The sequence below is a fragment of the Falco biarmicus genome, chromosome 4, assembly GCF_023638135.1.
Source record: "Falco biarmicus isolate bFalBia1 chromosome 4, bFalBia1.pri, whole genome shotgun sequence".
Taxonomy (NCBI): Eukaryota; Metazoa; Chordata; class Aves; order Falconiformes; family Falconidae; genus Falco; species Falco biarmicus.
The window spans coordinates 106,969,022-106,988,367 of NC_079291.1; the positions used below are offsets into that span (position 1 = coordinate 106,969,022).

At 43.4% G+C, this 19,346-nt stretch overlaps 1 long non-coding RNA gene across 1 annotated transcript in view; it reads right to left on the minus strand.

Moving 5' to 3' along the window:
• Positions 1-608: 608 nt before the first annotated feature.
• Positions 609-19,346, minus strand: part of LOC130148349 (uncharacterized) — a 41,486-nt gene continuing 22,748 nt past the window's right edge. The window contains exons 5-6 of the long non-coding RNA XR_008821538.1: positions 2,627-2,854; positions 609-2,050 (exon numbers count right to left, since the gene is read on the minus strand). This is a non-coding gene — a long non-coding RNA (uncharacterized LOC130148349). The remainder of the gene's footprint in view (positions 2,051-2,626; positions 2,855-19,346) is intronic.

The window sequence follows — 19,346 nt, forward strand, 5'->3', positions numbered from 1 at the left end:
AGGGAATGGGAGGCTGGTGTAGGGCTTATGATACAATAACCACTAGTCACTAGTAACCAAACACATCTTACTTCCAAGCACTGAAAAACATGAATAATAAGCAGAGAGACATTCCCTGTTCCATCTGTATCACAAGCACTGGAATATGAAAGCTTCAGGCCTCCGCTGAAAAAGTCCTCTGGCAAAGAGAAGTGACCCAACCTGAGCATACTCTGTTCCACAGCGATGGAACAATGAAAAGACAACATTTTTCTTTCTGCTGTCAGTTTGAACTCTGCTTACTTGCAGCCTTAAAAGGAAGTGAATTACTGAGGGGAAAAAAAAAAAAAGAAAGAAAAAAAAAGAAAAGGATGACTGCCTGGTCTCCCTATAACACCCCAATACCAGATAAATGTTGCTCTTATAGAAATTAATATTAGCGCCCTTGGATGGCAACTTTCATTCTGTGAATTGGCCAATTACTTCAGAAAGATGCAGTGGTATCGCTGGATGATGTTATAAACTCATTTATCTGTTCCCAGACTTACCAGTACACAAAGGATGGGAAACACTCCCGGCTCTGAGTTTCTATAATGTGCTTTATTGATTCTCTGAATTGCCAAACTCTGCACTTGTTTACACACATGCTGCACTGAAAAGCCCCCATGCATAGGAAATGCCCTGCCTGATTTTTCCCTTTTCACTGAAACATGTTGTATGAAAGATTAAATCAGCTGTAAGTAATGCCCATGGATTTTTGCTTATGTTTACAGTGCAGTTTTACTCAGAGTGAACTAAATGTGGATTTGTACGATGCAGTGATTTTTCAGCTCAGACTAGCGTAGGTTTAATAAACGTGTTCAGACCTGTCTTCAGTATGTTGGACCCCATGTGGTTTATTGATCAGTTTGTCTGCCCTGGGCTCCAGAGCTGCCCCTTCCCTGGTAGAGTCTGTCCGTACAGGATGTACAGGAAGAAGTGAGTCCGGTGTTCCCAGACCCGCAGTGTACAGTCACCGCACTCACATACATACACACGCAGAGTTTATTTGAACTTACATAAAAGCCACTTTTCCTGCAAAAGCCCAGGGTAATAGGAGTCAGGAAAACACCCAGTTGCCACAAAAACCTTATCACTCACTCTAAGGGTGCTTTCAAGCTACTTTAACACCACATAAAGCTTATTGTAACTAATGCTGCAGCTGATCAGTAGGATTTCAAGGTCTGGATTTGGTCTTTACACTGAAGTAGTTGCCAGTCAGAGATTTTGTTCTCTGGCACACACCTGTTCTCTTCATGCTCAAAGTTCTCACTGATACTACTTCCGTCTCCAAGTGTGAATGTTTTGTCAGTGCAATTCTACTGGTACTGTCCATCTTACCAGCAAGACTGCTCAGAGCTAGCAAAGAACTGACTTTTCCTAAGTACTTGACTTATTTAACTACTTCTGAAGCAGAATAATGTCATTCTACTACACTAAACATAACAATCATTGTGTCCACCAGGCTTGGTAAGACACTTCTCCAAAAAAAACCACAGCAGGCAGATGAAGAATATTTCATTTTCCATAGCTGGTTTCGGAAGAGGTCAAGATTTGCCCTATACTAATTTTTATCAAATTAACGGCTATAGCAGCCTGCACAGTACCCCTGTGAGCAGAAACATGCCCAAAGGCCACATTTGCTTTCATTAAACCTGCAACAGACTGTGCAGAAAGCAAGGCAGGAAGCAGACACAACCTCCTAATGGTTTTACTCCAGTGTTTCCATGGCTTCTCACCAAAACAAAGAGTACTTCGCAACACTCCAGCAGATGCTGCTCTCTATAGGGTACATACTGTTTTCTCCTACGTTCTTTTGATGCAGAGATCAATCCCCAGACTCAGACATGCTCTGTACAGCTGCCTTGGGACAGGTAGGTCGCTTACTCCGATCCTCTGTGGAGTTCAGACACTTCTGTGTGTTGCCTTTGCATCTCCTCCTTCCAACCACACTCAGTGCCCTGCATGGGGCTGTCAGCAACCCACAAACTTCCAGAAGGCACAAGTGGAGCTCACCAGCAATCCTGAGCAACTGAAAGGAGAAAGACAATCAACAGCAAGTGGGTAATGAACTGATTTTTGGGGCTTGGGGTTCTGAAATGGAGCAGAACAGAGGGGGTAAAGGCGAGAAAACCACCCAAAGTCCTAAAGACCATCTTCCTTCCCCCTGCTTGCATCAATGATTTTTCCCCAATGACTAGAGAAGCAAACACTCATCCCATACATCTGTGTGTGAACCAGAAGAAAGAGGTTAATGTGCAATTCTGATTCATAAGCCATGTGCCGGCCCTCTCCCCCGGGATGTATTTCACCCCTGGAGTTTAATTAAACTCTCCTCCTTGAGCAAACAGTATATTCTCAAAAGATTCTGGGGACAGTTTACTCTTCTTGCATTTTCTTTTCTTCCTTAACTGTATGTAGTTATTTCGTATTTATACCACGCCTTTTGTGTATTCCATACAGCAAACCTAAGTACCATACCATTAGCATACTGTAGCTGCACAGTCTCCTTCCAAAAATTTACAGTCCCAGGCTAATCCCAGCTAAGTACAGAAAGTAAAGATCAATTTTGCCACATCTGAACTAGACTGAATTTAATTCCACCCACCACATTCAAATGACGGGTTGGGAAGCTCAAGATTCCGTAAGGTCCTGAGCTGAATTACAACCAGGATTAAAGGAACGGACTGGAAATGTCAATTGTGGAATATCCTCCTAATGTTTATTAACTTCTCTGTCAATGAGAATCGCTGCTCCGACAACAGACTGGCTCATGAAAAATCATTGTCCATTTGCTCCCAGCTCACATTTGAGGGTAAAGGACTTGCTTTCGTTGCTGAAAAAAAAAAAAAAAAAAAGTCATTTGAGTTTCAAAAGCACTAGAAATGCTTACGCCCAGCCAGTCATACCCAGCGAGCCACTGAGCTCAAACTGTTTTACAGGGGCACAGACACAGCATATCAGGAAAAATTACCGAAGCCATTATAAACTTCAAAATCTCCCACTCTGGAGCCAGGGCTGAGGCTGCCACATGCACAGCTGGAGCCGAATGAAGGTCAGCTTGTTTTAGTTTCATGTCACCATGCCAGGCACTGCCGCAGCCACCCCGAATATTTGCCATCTCCCTAACCACCTTCAAAAAACTGGTTTAGCCAACGCCACACACTTTTGTTTGCCATTAGCTTAAGTCAAAAACCGCTGTTTGAGCATCCCCATGGTGCTCTTTAAAATGCTGCGCAAAAACCACACAGTGGCCAGAAATTAGTCATTAAGGACTCTGACTTCTGATGTTTGTGTTACCATGTAGAAACAAGTTAGCCATCATCCTCCTGACAAAACCTCACCACTGAGGAGCCTGGTACAATTCAAAATAATTGATTTGGTCCAGAGTTTAGAAAGTTAATAAAATAAGTGTATGCTGCACTACCTACAAACCTTCAGGCCCCAAAACCGGGCAGGTTGCATCAGGCTCGCTGACATGATAATACTAATTAGATAATGAAACCACAATGTAAAACAAATGATGTCTAGATAAAAAAAAAAAAATAGTGAGTGTTGGAAGTTTACTCTACGGGGAGAACACAAGCTCATGCATTATTGTGGAGAGGAGTAAAGAATGACTTATCTAATTGAAACTACAGGGGTGTGGAGGGAAGGGGGCAAGAAAGACAGACGGTAATTATATGAGCTGGAAAGTGGCCAGGACACTGGGGTTAGCAGCTACACACTTTCAGAAATCATTGCGAGACCTTATGTGATTACAAACCATCAAGAACCTAGTCCTAATTCTTATCCAAGTTACATTTGGCAGCAGGGCAAGGCAGTAGTCCAAGGCACTGCTTTCATTTGGGCTGAAGGACAGAAGTCATCTACACCCTTGCATCCCTATCCTTTACTGCCAACTTCTTTTGGTGGTTTCTCATCTAAACACCTCTGAGAGCGAGCCCCTGGTGAGACGTCACATCCCTGGAGCTGTACAGCCCTTGGCAGCCGTCCCCTCAGGCAGGGCTTCTGCAAGCAACGCCAAAAGGGTTGGTGAGCACTGCCTGAGCAGTCACAGCCCTGCAAGCAGCGCTGCAGGGGGTGCAGGGCAGTCACCTCTGCTGCTAGTATCCCAACAAATGCTCATGTTTGCAGATGCCTTTGCGCAGCCCTCTCTGATTGATGTACAGCCATCACTTCCTTTGGGGACCAACAGCAGCACCACAGCAGCAAACAAGCAGACAAAAATTCTCTCCCCCCGGATCTTAAAAACCCAAATCCCATTTCATCATATCTAAAACAGCTGCAATGATCCTCTTGGTCACAGAGAGTGTAGATTGTCCTGTTCTGAAGATATGGTGCTTGTTTCTGCTTCTCATGCTCTCATTACACAGTATTCCCCCAAGTTTTATTTGGAAAGGATGTGGCTCTCAGTTACACTGATAGCACTTTACCAGAAGTAGCCAGGATACCATGGAGCCATTCATTGCTATTAGAATTGCAAGAGGCTATCACAAGTGTTAAAATGAAATGCCAATACCGTGATTTGCTGTTCACAATATGGTGCATGTCATTTCCTGACACGATATAGAAGTAGTGTAACAGCTTAAGCTTATTAAATGTGCCATAAACATCTAAATTGCTGTTAATATTTTTTAAAGAATCAAAAAGACTTAAGTAAATATCAGGCTACTTAATTGGGAATAATTGCAGTTTGGTTGTCAGAGTCCCTGGAGCCATCTAGATCCACAGACCCAGCTAACAAGGGCTGCAGAGATGAAGCATGAGAGAACATTTTGCTCAGCAGAGAGCCTTTGCATTAAACCCCAGTTTGCATGGAATACACATTTATCAGCAACCAAGTCACAGGCCCAGATTTCAAAATACAGCAACTATTTGAGGCCTGTCTCCTAGAACTTCAGTTGACTTGTGTTTCCACCCACAGAACAAACCATTAGTTTTAGCACTGTTTCTATGAATATGCATAATGTTCTCATGAACGTACTGCTGGAATTGTGGGGGTTTCTATGTGTGCGCTGCTTCATTCGTTATGGGCATGTTTGGTTCCCTTTCTGCTTCAAAAGCAACTCTCTCTTATAAGATCAGATCCACTTTAGAACAACCACTATTTAAAAAATAAAACACAAGCTTTTTATTATCCAAAGGAATACTATTCTAAGCTTGGAACTTCCCAGCAGCTACTCCTGTATTATATATATGTATATATATACATATATATATATATATTCTTTCCAAACTTCAGCCTCACGCATCATCCAGAGAAATAATTTTATAATAGATAACGTTACAGAAACATGAAAGTTGCTATGGAAAAGGCTGTTTGGGCAGCCCCCCAAAGCCCCATGGTTTGAAGCATAACATGCCACAATTTCCTACAGGCTTGGTCAGGGGATCTGTTTTGGCACTTTTGGCACCCAAGATGCTAACCAGCAGCCTGGCCACCCAAACATCCCTGAAAGGACCACGGAGCCCCCACTGAAGAAAAGGGTCCAAACCCCAGCATGAGGGATGCACATTTTGGACCAGCGTGTGTCCCGTGTGTAGGCTCACTGATACTGCATTTGGAAGATTATATTGCAGGTTATTAGATGGTGGAACAAGAGAGCATTTCACTGCACTGCACAGGGTTTCCTCTGAAGGAAGGGCACAAGATCTATTATTCAGCACTTCAGGAGATACTTGCCCTTGAAAGTGCTGTTGAGAGAATGCCAATGTTCAGGATGACCTAAATGCTGGGACATTTTGGCCCCAGATAACATTAAGGAAAAAAAAATAAATTGAAAGGCAAGCTCATTCTCTTCTTAATAAAATTTTTCTTATCTCTTCTCTATAAATTCTTGCTCTCAGGGTTTTATGTCTTGGTCATTTTAAAAATCACATCAGGCACCAACCTGCTACACAAGTAACAAACCTCCAGGCAGTTATTATTCAACAATGGACTTAAAATTAATGTAGCAATTTTTAGTTACCTCCAAGCAAAACAAAAACACATTTCCTAAAGTTTCCAACTTTAAAAAAAAAAAAAAAAAAAAGACGCATCTGTCTTCTTTAGGGAGCAGTGGAAGTGTATAAGTTGCACTGCAAGAGAAAAAATAAATCAACATACAGAAGATGGCTTCTTGTAATGCTTCTCACTGGCTGCAGCGCATTTTCACTTGGCTGAATCTCACCTTTCGCAGGCCCAGAAGCAATGACGGCTCCAACGAGTGCTGCAGCCGGAGAGGACAGAACTGCATTTGGCTGCCCCAAAATGCCAGAAAGATAAGTCTGAACTAAGAGAGACTTCTAAGGGACAGCTTCCCAACAGGCATGCAGTAAAGGCTGGGTTGTTGGTTTTTTTTTCCAAAGGTGGAGAAAGAAACAAGGCTTATCAGTATACATTTAAGCATCAAAAAGACACAAAGAAAGAATGAGAGGAGAGGATCAATTCAGCCCTCATCAGACACTCGCTGCTGAAAAAGGGCTTGTCGATGTTCTTTTGCTCCGAAAATGGATGCAATTTTCAGTCCTTCCCCCAGCAACTTCACACTCTACTTGTGGGCTTCTTTTCAGGGTCTAATACAGCAATGAGGTACGCACACACACTCATGGGTGCAGATTGCTGTCCTGCAGGGCTGGAGGTGTCCAGGGAAGTGAAGGGCAGCTGCTACAAGTGGCACTGGCAGAACATTGAAAGCTAGAGAGAGACTAGACCTCCTGCCTCACTCGTGTTTTGCTGCTGCAAAAGTCAGCAGTCAGCTGGATTTCCAGGGATTACCAGGTGTGCAATGCAGAAACCTTTGCACTTTAGGGAAGTCCCAGCATTTAGTAGAAAAAAAACTGACTGCAAGAGAGAGCTGAGTTATGGAAGAGACACCTGTGGCTTGCTCTGCATTTCACCCAGGTGAAATTCCTCTACAGCCGAGTCCCCTTCCCAACAGGGATGCTTTGGGAAGCAGAGCTTCTTACTTAGCACGCGGGGACCTGTCTGTTCTGGCACAGATCCCCACAAAACCCCCTCAGATGACAAAATGAGTATCCATTCTGTCATCTTAAGCATGGAGAAACACTGGAAAGGAGGAGGTGGCAGCTCAGGAATACAAGCCCCAGCAGCTGTTAGTGTGTAGTGTCAATGGAAGACAATCTTGTGGAAAAAGCCCTCTATGGGGTGCCCATTTAAGTCACCACTTGGCTCTGAATGTCTCTGAGAGCAGATTAACCCCAGAGGCACTCCTGCCAGACCAACACGTGGGCTCGAGAGAAGGCAGACAAGTGGCCCAGGTACCACAAACATAAAACACGGGCTTGCTTTGGAAGTGCAAATTACCCAGCCAGAAATCCTGTCCTTGCTGGCTGGTCTACAAGGCGTAACACGCCTTTTGCAGTGCCAACACACAATGACATTTTATTCAGAAATTCAGTAGAATGACATCTGCTGCTGCAATGGCCAAGTTTCTGCCTTGGCAAAACTTGGACTGGATTTTAGCTAAGTGGCCAGACAGGTGATCACACAGTGAAGTCTCCATCCTTCTTTCACTGTTGGCTTTTCACAGGCATGCAAAGGGGCTAACACCTGATTTTGTAGGTGTGGAAAAGCAGTGCACTTCAGATTTCTTTGTGTTGGCTTGCTTGATGTCAGGGAGTAACTAAGTCTATGTGAGGACTGCCAAGGTCAGCAGAAAGGGAGGAGGAGGAACATCAGAGATAGGCCTTAGGCACCCCAGAGACGCATAAAAAGTGGGGAAGCTTTGGGTGGGAGGATGTGCCACCCTGTCTCTACAATCTGTTGCCACATTCACTCCATGCATACTCAGGATGTGGGAAAATCCAAACATAGCAGATTCTCTCCAGCAAGTTCTAGGAGGGAAAAAGAGGGAGAAAATAGTGCCCAGAGATGTCCAGGAGCATTACCAGGTGCAGAGGTACAAACTGAGTGCTGCGTTTGCACAAAGAGGTACAAGTGACTGGGCTGGAGAAGTATACAAAAACTTTCCTGGAAAAGGTCTTGTCCAGCTACATAATTTTGTTCTATTTTGAAGAAGTCTGGATGATCTTAAAACGAAGCAGAGGCTATTAAGAGAAAAAGGCCTGCAGGCACCAAACTATTCAGGTTTTTTCAGTGCTTTAGCTTAGCAAAGTTAGCAGCCAGGCTGAAAGCAGCAGAGAATCTACAGTCATAGAGTCAAGGCAAAGTGGAGGCACCTAAACCTGCTTTCCAGTCAGCAGAAGGCTTCAAAATGTTAATGAAAAGGTGTGTCTGCCAAAAATACAAGTGTCTTCCAGGTAATTATTCAATCACTTTTTTTACTGACAGGCCTATACCCACAGTGAAAACATTCACTGGAGTGGGAAGGGCATGACACAGGGGAGGAAGAACAAGGATTGGTGACACTCCAGAAGTTCCTATGTTTCATCCTAGGGTTCTGCAAGAGACCTAGGCACACGTCACCCCAAATCCCACCGAAGCAGTAAGTGCTTTGCAGCAGACAAGCACTTTGGTGGATGTCATCACTCAGATCACAGCCAAATACTTCCAGGCTAATACCTGAAATCCTGTCAAAATTAGCCAGTGCTTGTGCTGTGCAGCAGATACTCTGATTTATGCCTGCAAGAGACAAGAGAAGCCACAACCTCTTTGCTACTGTTGTCATAACATCCCTTATTTCGAGGAAAATTCAGAGAACAGGAGTTTGGGAAGACTTTGCAAATAGTTGATCGTGCAGGGCACGAAGCAGGCAGATTGCAGGAGGGATTTTCAGGGTTACTGCATGCACAGACCCTGAGGTGGTAACACACTGGACTGAGGGAGCTCCCTTTCCCTAGGCAGTAACTTGAGAGCTCGTCCCTCCAGACAGCTCCTGCTTGCCACCCCACAGAGCAGGGCGGCTTGACTCCCAGCCTCAGAGGAACAGCTTGCTTCATCCACAGCCTCAGAAACAAAAGGCAAACCCAAAAATATCTCTTAATTTTCACGGGTAGGCTATGTGACTGCAGACGAGCCGCATCCCGGAGACCACTCGGCTTCTCACCGCAGCTCCGCCAGCAGCAGCCTGCTCACGGTGTGTTTCTGGTTATTCCCTTTTAACCCTTCTGGCTTTGCATCACAGAAGACCAACATAAGGAGCCCAGGTTCACTGCAGGTGGATGGGAGCAGCAGAACTTGATCCAAAAGGAGCAAAATCCTGCAGCTGTCACTGAGATAAAGACTTCGCATGAAGTCTTAAATCACAGCGGCCGGCAGAGGCTGAACCGCACATGTGTGGGGGATTAAGTCACGTCGCGCTCCAGGCTTCCAATGTACAAGCATTTTAACAGCTACCTCCGTACATGCAGATTAAAAACATAAGCAAAGAAATGTAAAAAAGCGAAGTGCACCTTCAGCACGCACAGCTGGGGCCAGCTGAGGCCCGGCTGCCACGAAGCACTGCGCCGCTCCGGCAGAGGCTCAACCAAAACGCCATCTCCCCTCTCCTTGAAACACTCCTGAAACAAAGCCTGGCGGCTCAGACCTGCCAAGTCTCCTTTATTTGGACTGAAACTCACTCACACTTGGCAGCAGTTCGGCGCAATTTGAAGCTGGCTCAGACCTAAAGTGAAAAGATTAATGGGATATTTGAAATCTCACTCCCATTTTCCTTCAGATCTCACGTATGTAAAAGCTCTGATGTTTGTTGCTGAGCTCCTTAAAACATAATCTGCACAATGTGCCACAGTAAATAAACAGATTTAAGCAGCAAGTCTGTTTAAAAGGAGTTTATTTAGAAAGCACACGCATCACTAAAGAGAGCTTATTTCTTATCTAACTCCAAGCACTTAGAAGGCAATCCTTCAGGGGTGTTCTGCCGGCAGCCTAAGATTAATTTTGTTTGCAGCAATTATTTTCAGGATGTTCTCCACTCATATTAAGAGGCTGCAAGTTCAGTTAGTTTCTTGGCTTGGGTATTAGAGAAAAGCTGGAGACGTTAAAAAAACCTTTGGGCCAAACTTCCCCAGAAGAGCGGCCTTCCCCGCCTGGGCGGACTGGCCTGCGGCAGAGCGAGCAACTCCGACCCGCCGTCAGAGATCTGACTGCCCATGATCTCAACCCTGCTCCTCAGCAGTGGCCTCATCCAAACAAGCCAAGGCTTCCAAACGGCGCCTGGATGAACCCAGCTCCCACACGCACGTTTACTAGGCAGACAGAGACCTGGAGTCGCCCTTCCTGCAGAGGGGTTGGAGGGGACTTGAGCAACAAGCAACAGCCACGTTCTGAATGCCGGCCGTCACGGGGCCCACCACACCATCCATCCATTTTGGAAAGCCAGACCACACCTCAGTGACAAGTTGCACTCTTTGCATATAAATCACAAGTGTCCAAGTAACAAACAGCATGTGTTTAACAGCCTCTAGCAACACTTCAGGCCAGCCAGCACTCTGAACTCCCTCTGGAAATCAAGGAAAAGTTGATATTCTTCCTTAAGCTGGAAGCCCCCGAAGAGCCCACTGAAGCCTGCTTATGTTCACTGTGGATCAAAGCTCACGAGAGGGCAGGGGCTTTGATTTAAAAGGTTGCAGGAGAGATGATAACTTCAACCTGTAGGTTTCCCTCCTGCCACACTGACGAGTTGGTTTAGTGCTGAGTCAGGAGGGCAGCAAGCAGCTGCGAACTAACAGACACATTTTCTCTGCTGCTCATTCATCTGCACCTCTGGATTTAGATGTGGAAGGGGAGAGACCCACAGTCTCTCTTACCTCAGGAGCTGAGAAGCTGAATTAATGGCTTTGAATCTCAAAATATTATATCGTGATTCAAGCTAGATAAAGATTTGCACATTACTACTCCAATCTGAAGTGATTTAGTCTTTTCTAGTAGCAAGGAACTGTATTCTGTGGTGCAGATTCACACTTTAACATTCACATAAAGTGTTCCCAGCATCCTGAATCCCACCATGCCATCTCCTTCCACTCTTCCTCGCTCCCACTCCCACGAACATGCCCAAATCACTAATGTTGACGCAAGCGAGACTGTAGGTTCCCTCTGCTTTTTAATTCTGGGTCTCTGTGCCCTGTACAATACATCAGGCAGCACCATCTAACTGATTCAGGCAGCTCCTGAATGTTTGGGGTTTTTTTATCTTTTTTGATGCCAAAGCCTGTGGCTGCAGATCTGAGCACTCCCCCTTGGTACCAGACCCATGCTGACTGCACGCCCGTTGAGTAGAGAATTACCAGCTACAGCAAACGGCAACTGCTGTACAAAGTGGTTTAATGTTGCAATAGTGGTAATACTACTCTGGAGAAAGTAGGTGCTTCCACTGTTTCAGGAAATTCACTCCACGTGGCAACCTATTACCCCACATTGCCAAGCGCAGTGTTGTGCAAGTATATTGCAAACACTAAGTCTCCTCCATGTGCATCAGGAAAAATGCCTGCATTTTATTTCATGTATAACTCTACGCCCATGAAAAATAAGGCTGATGACTGACTGGTATGAAGAAATGACAGCCACAGACTACTGAGGAATACGAGTAAATAGTTGCATACAAACTATATAGCCCTCTGGCAGATCAGCGAAAGTGAGCTGACTATCGTGGCACCCCTCTCTCACTGCAGAGGACAACGTGTGGCCGGGGATGCACCCTGGCTTGGTTAATTCAGGGGGGGTGAGTGCACTCAATACTGATTGCAAGGTATCGCGCAAATTTAAAAATAATTTTATTTCCTGTATTTGCACAGTAATTTAGAAAAGTCACAGCGCTTTGGCCTCTGTCCTCTACAGTCCTTTTTTGTCCTGTAGTACAAAACCTTCAGCTGACACATTTCTCAATGAGCATTTCTTACCAACAAAACAATGAAAAGTCAGGTTAAATAGTGAATGGGATTTTCAATACACAAATAGGCTGCTGAGCATAGTCCACTTTTTCTTACCTTATTCTACCAGTAACTTTCTTGGAAGCCCCTTTGGCTTTCAGATGTAAGGCATACAGCACTGTTCTTCCTGCCTGCAGCCAAGAAGGATGAGCTGAAGTCCATCTGCCTCTAATTTGATTTTAGCATCTTTACACATTTGATTATTTATTTTAACAAGGGACAGATGTTCAGACAGACCCATTTTTCAAACAAATCAAGTCAAACATCTGGAAGACATCTCTAGCTACCTGGAATAATTAAATTAAAACAATCTGTAAAAGCAGGGGACAATGATACAAAGCTACATCATTATGGCATTTCATAGATGACTTGGCTGAATACAGAAATGTCATGTTTTTTCCATTGCAGCACTCCCTGACTCTGGCTCTGGGTGATGCTTTCTATGAATTTTTAGTGCCATGAGTCTTTCTACTCTCTCCCAAGGTCACAGCATTCAAAATGCAGAAAAATGCAAGAAAAAAATGCAGGATTTAATGTTGTTGGCCTCTCCTTTTAATCAACTCAGTTTCCTAAAGAATCACAGGATGAGCAAGTACCAACATTTTGTGGAGAGCAGAGAGAAGGGACTGCGCAGCTGTCCTAAGCCAGTGCAGCACACTGAAATATAAGAACTGCATACAAATTCCAGTGCAATTTGAAGCCATTTACAGGGTAAGGGTCCTGCAGAGTGCTGAGTGCTTCCCTGGTGTTTAGTACTGTCAGTCCCACCACTGTGAAGGTAACGAAGTGTTCAGCAATAGGAACATCAGGCTGGAAATCACACGTGCAGGGAAATCTCAGTTCAGACCTACCTACTATACAGAGCAGTTGTTGGTGAGCTGCACTTCACCTACCTTCTAATTTTTTTTCAGATTAACCCTTTAAGTAATAGGTTTTGGATCCTGAGATCCCTCTGCTTTAGGCCTTTTGAATAAACTCCGGTATGTGGATTTCAGCTACCTGCTCATCCTTCTTGGACACCTCCTGCACCACTGCAGCAGCTGCAGCTTCCTTCCACCATTCCAGCAGGGAGCCTTTGGAGACCACTCTCCGCAAGACCAACCAGCTCACTGGGCACTGGGTTTTTATTTACTTATAGAAAAGAGTAAAACATCCAAACAAATGCACAAAAGGCATACTTTGTTTTTAATCAGCCCCTTTTCTTTCTTTAACCTGACACATTTCAGCTTCTGAAAGCCTCTCCAATTTTTTCATGTTTCTCCAGTGATATCTCCAAGCATTGCTGCTCATTTCTGCTTACATCATCTCTATTTCTAGGTAGAGTCTTTTTCATAAACCAGAAACTTTTGAGTCCATTTCCTTAATTCTGCCAGACTGGCAATTATGTCTGTTAATCTACTGACCATTCTCACCACCCCTGAAACATTTTCTTCAGGGCTGTCATATCTCTTTGTTTTCCAGGAGTAACAGGCTGTTCCGGACTCGTCCGTCCACCCAACACAGCAACATACTTTGTCACCTAAAAGTTACAGATTATCCCCAAATTCTTTGTGACATAGAAAACTGTCTTTAGCAAATGTATTATTTGGCAAAGCCAAATAACAATGTGGCCCAGACCTCTTGCTGCTATCGTCCAACCTTGAACTTTCTTTGTATTGTCAAGCTGCTAGTTGGCAAAACTCTTTCACAGAGCAAAACATGAGTACGAAGAACATCCAACGGGGGCATGAGACTTTAGATGACAATGAGTGATTTCCCCCTTGGAGAACAAACAGGACAATAACATACAATAAGTACAATAAGTTCATGGTTTGTATCAATAATGCAGCAGCCAGATGTCAAAGCTTTAGGTGATATAATTTTAGAGACACAAAAGAAGAGCTCTCTATAAAGGAAATTTCTGAAACTAACCTAATGCTTCATTATGTGACTGTGCTGGAAATAGGTATGGAGGTACCCTTTTTGCTGTGTAATAGGATTTATACCTGCAGCGATCCAAACACATCTGCTTCTTTCTAATGGTCTCTGCTAGGGCAGCCCCAGAGATTTTTGTTCAGTGCATGGCCCTGTCACAACTAGTATTATCCTGGACCTTAACAGACACTGACCTTCCAGCCTAAACCTGACGTCCTCCAGCATCTTGCTACAAGGCCGGTATAAAATGTGCGCAGTGGGTGATGAGATCAGTGAACCAAAACCTGCGATCCTTTATGAAACATCAGGTTCTTTCCAGCTTGCAGAATTGTCTGAAAACATCTGGTACAAAAAGCCAAAATGTCACACTTGATAGTGTGTAGTTGTAGCTTGTTAACAGAGGTTGTTCACAGAGCTTTAAGCAGGTAGCAGGCATGAGTAATCTTCTGGTGGTAAAACATGCAAACCTGCGGTGGCTTACAAGCATGTTCAAACTGAACCTTTTACTATTTTTGAACAGCGTACTATCTATGAAAAATTCCTGACTGAATTCTTCAAACACAAGTGACACTTGAAAGCTGACACGCCTCTCCAGATCCTGCTATAAAGGATCCACTGGAAATTTACCAGTCCTGTTTTCTTGTGCTGCCCCCACCACAAAACCATCTGAGAAGCCAAATGCACATTGCAGCAGCCAGTACCAACCCTCTTCCCAAGCATTCTGGGATGCATAACCTGTGTTTGGCTTATAAAGCTTTGGAGCAAGAGCTGATTCTTTTCCTTTTAACTTTCACATATAGTACCTAGTATAATGAGATCCAGGAATGCTGATTCTACCAATTGCCACAAAGCAATTAACATCCTGCCATGACTTCCTTTAGCCTTTTCACTACTGATTTACTACAATCAGCTCTAAAGTCTTCATGAGTCTGCCTGTGACCATTAACGAACCTCAGAAACAGTAAAACAAATCCTAGCAAAGACATCATCTTTTGATGTCTTGAATGTCACAGACATTTCTCTCCACAGAGCAGTTCTAGTGAGTTGAACAAAAACTACTTCAGTGTGAGCCCCACGAAGATAAAAGAATACTTTAAGGTATGCATTTCTCCTTCTCAGGGTTGCTTTTATTGGGGTGCTCTTCTCCCCACTCAGAGTTGACCAGAAGTGGTGGGAACCCCTCCAGAGATGGACAGTCCCATTACTGTCACCCTTACAGGCACTGCAGCTACTGCTGGAAGGAATGGCCGGATTTATTAGTGGTTCTTCAGATTAAAAAATTAAGACATTCTCTTCACATCAGATGCAGAGCAGTGGTTCATAACTCCTGAGAGGGAAAAGGCCGGGTCTGATATATTTAACATCACATGTTGCCATCTGTGTAGTACTTAGCATCATGCCTTTGCTTTCTTCGTGCCAATTGTTCAGTCTGTGGTTCACGAACTACCCTTTCAGTAGGAGCATCAAGAGCCACTCAAGAGCATTTGGGTCACCACCCAACACACCAAGCACCACGCACCCTCAGCACCCACTCCAGGAATAACATGGAGAGTGGACAACATGGAGAGTGGTTACGTGAGCTCTGCCCTAGCCAAGTTTTCACTTACTAATGGCTGCACAGGTTTTATGTGACTTTTTAATTAAGAATACAATAAAAGCAGTTACCATAGCAATTTCCACATCACTGGATACTTGTGCTACCTCTGAGAGTCAGAGGACCTTTTAACAGAAATTCTTACCAACACACCATGTGAACTTTCTGATTTTTAGTTGTTTTCGGAAGAAAAGAAACATCTCAAATTTCCTGAGATTTCAGAATCCTATTGAAAAGTGGTGTCTTTGTTTCAAGGAGGAACACTGTATAATGCGTAGTAGAAACAATACATTTCAGAGCAGACAGAAGAAAGTGGCTCATTGCAGAAGTATTCATCATCCACAAAGAAGATGGAAAGATGTCTGCCAAAAAGAAGCCTCTTGCTCCGTCAAAGATACAGCATGCTTAAAGAGAAGTTTTGTTTCCATGGTGACTGAATTTGGAGTAAAACATCCCCTGCATCAGACATTGCTAAATCAAAACCCCAGTCGCTTTTGTTCACACAGCAAGCTGGGTTTTTAACCCTGCCTCATCCAAACAAACATTTAATTAGTATTTTCCTCTCCCATTTTGCTGTGTACAGCTTCTCTTTGTAAATGAAGCAGGAAAAAGCAAGGACGTGCAACTGACTATGAGAAACCTGATCATGCAATCTTAATAATTAGAAATAACACTAGTTTTCAATAGCATACCACTGTTTTTGAAAAAACACTTTCTAAAAATATCAGCAACAAGCTGTCCATTAAACACAATTACCAATTACACACAGGCCAATGATGTACAAGTTCTTTACTTCCCTCACCTCTCAGATATAAAAGCTAACCCTTCCCTCATACGGGCAATCTCACACTTCCCTAAAGAATGGGAAAAAAAGGATTCTCAGCAGCCAGCTTTGAAGGGACAGCTACCTGGAGCACAGCCAAATGTAGGAAAGGGTGATTCTGAGCTGAAGGTCCTCAACAGTCACATTTTGCTGAGTCGCCTGCCTGTTTAAAAATTGGATCTCATCTATCTCACAAAAACTGGCAACAGCTCCACTTCAACCAGTCAGATTACTGCCAGTCAGACCAGTACCAGGTGCTGGACTCAAGACAAAGGTCATTAGCTTGAGCATCTCACCCCGTGCACTGCCAAGGCATCACGTGATGCAGAAGATTGTGTGACGGCAGCAAGAGATGAAACGGGAAACCACAGCTTTGTGTTGGAGCGGTACCAACAGGCTGACAGCATTACAGCTCTGCAGCACTGCACGGTGAGATGACAACGGGAAAAATGGTTGAATTCTTTGCTGCTCTGGGGACAGATCCCCGGTGATCTCATGTGTAGCATATCATTTTTGCCACTGAAATTTTGAAGGGTCAGTTTTAGCAATTGGGTTTTGTCTACAGTCACCAAAAGCAAAATCTGACACAGCCACTAAAGCTACCAGCACCTTCTGGTAGCTGCAAATGATCTATTGTCAAATGCAAGTTATGGGAGCTGTATGGAAAGGAAAAAAAAGTCTATGATGGCTCAAAATAAATAAATAAGTTGTATTTGAGATACAGAAGCTGGAGTTAACTTGAAAGGGTACTTGACAGAGTTAGGTGCTCTAGCAATTTGGCCAATACTTGCCAAGTTGCACAACTCTCAGCATAGAGGAATTTATTTTTTCCAGTAAACAAAACATTTCAGTAATTCTTTCTATATAAAAGAAAGAATGCCAGCTGCAAGCAAGAAACCTAGTAAGATAATGGGCATTGGATGTTTCCATTTAAATGTATCTGAAGGATCAGTCATCATTATCCAAGTTGCCCAATGCTTTCCAGTATAAGGTCCTTTGTCAGCTATTTATGCCATTGCCAAGCTTTAGGCTGAAAGTTTACATGCTGGGTGTAAGCCTCAAGCAATTTCTTTTATCTTTTTTTTATTTATTTCAGCTAAAGCAATACAGCTGTTTCTGAATTAAAACGAAGAAACAGTATGCTGCTTTGCCCACAATACAAAGCTTTCAACCTTTGCCTCGCTTGGCTCTACCCACCCTGCAAGTGAGAGCACAGCTCAAAGATTTGGCAACTGGTGGCACTACAGCAAGAATGAACACTTTCTGCCATCTCCAGGAAAATCCACCCAAATCTAGCCACTTTACCAGCTTTGGAATACAAAACCTCAAATGGCATGTGCCTACAAAAATAAGTATTCAAGATCCTTTTCCTGAGGCGTTGCACTCTACATTTTAAGGCCAAAGTGTAATGTTTTGTTGACTACTGTCAACAGCAGTGTTCAGAGTCCCATGCTACACATGCAGCTAAGCAGGCAGAAGCCTGACACTGAATAAAACATATCTCTTTCTGATCCTTTGGCTCTGGCTACTTCTTCAACAGCACGTTGCCCCGTCAATAACTCTCACTAGGCTGACTGTAGAAACCAACAAAAAGAAAAAGGCACAATAACAATCAAGCCAAATTAATTTGGAAATTCAAAAGGTTCTTCATCAGCTTCTGAAGATGGGAATTTTTCACATCCAGTTTCAACAGAACCTGCCACACAAGAAACAATTGAGACCTTATTTTCCCTTGGAGCAGAGTGAAATGAGTCTTTCAACGAAGTTTGTGTACAAAAGCTGAGTTTCTGAGTCCTTCCAAAAAATAATTTTTTTCTACTTTATCAAATTAAATGCAATGTTTTCACTCAAATGTTATTTACAAGCCTTTTTATTAAGTCAAATATTGAGATATCAACAGTTTAATTCTTCAGCAAGCATGATGATGAACGGGGCTCCTCTCAGCTCACTTAATGATGGGTGTCTAACAAGGTGGAATGAAGCAGTCTCTAGAGATTCCTGTCTCTCTCAGCTAGCGACTGAATGTAGCTAAGACCAGACATTTATAATTTCTAGGCAGAAAAAGCTAGATTAAGTGAGTCCTATCCAAAGATTAGTTTTATTAAAAACACTGGATATCAACTACTTCTGCTCCCAAAAGAAGGAACTGCAGGATGAAAGCTTGGCTCTCCTCACTTCTGTGTGTGCTCATGTCAGGGATTCCAGCTGCAAGCATCAGCTTGACTTGCGTTGCTTTCATCGTACTTTAAAGAGTTTTCTTTAGAACTGAAAAATGAAATACTTAGAAATACAGCACCAGTTCGTTAGTGCTGAGAAGCATTTCTGGATCCTGCACAGTCACGGCCTGGGAGGAAAGGTTCTCACCATGTCACAAAGTGCAGAAAGGATCCAGGGTGGGGATACGGCCCTTTTACAAGTCTCAGCCAAGATTGCCATCTTTAAAAAGACAAAAGAAAGGAAGAAAATAAACCCTTTTTCTTTAGACATGTCACTAACATGCAAGCATGTGTCACAGCTCCACTACAAGGGAGCAAAACCAATCCATCCCACTGGTTTGTGCCGGCACGCAGCGAATTGTACCTCTAACTCCCACCAAGGGAGCTCAAGTTCTTCTGTCCCACAGCCTCTTTCTTTCATCGTGTTACTTGAGCTCCTTATGGCTGCCCACTTTAAAACGATAGCTGAACCTTTTGTTTTACATTCCAAGTCAAACAGTCCCATATAAGGGTAAATCCAGCATCCATATGTTGATCTATTTTGAGGTAGGCTTTGTATCTCAAGTTGCTGCTCGGGTAAAAACAAGCTTGGCTTTTTACCATAATCTAGTACACACAGGCAGACTAGAAGTTCAGGGTTGTCCATTTCTTCCACAATTTATGTTTAGTTTCATTAACTTAACAAGTAGGTGACAAAACAAATACATCTATTCAGCACAAATGGAGCAGCATCCTTTTTTGAGCTTTCTTTCTAACTTTTCATAAGTCCCATGCACCTAAACAAGGACATAAATACATCGAGCACTAGAGCTTAATAAAGGTTTCCAGTTACCATGTTTTCTCCTCTTCAGTCTTAAAACTGACATTCACAATTAATGTCAACAACCAAAAAATGATGTTACAAAAAGGTTCCAATATAGAAGAAAATATTTGAGATCTATTGTGCATT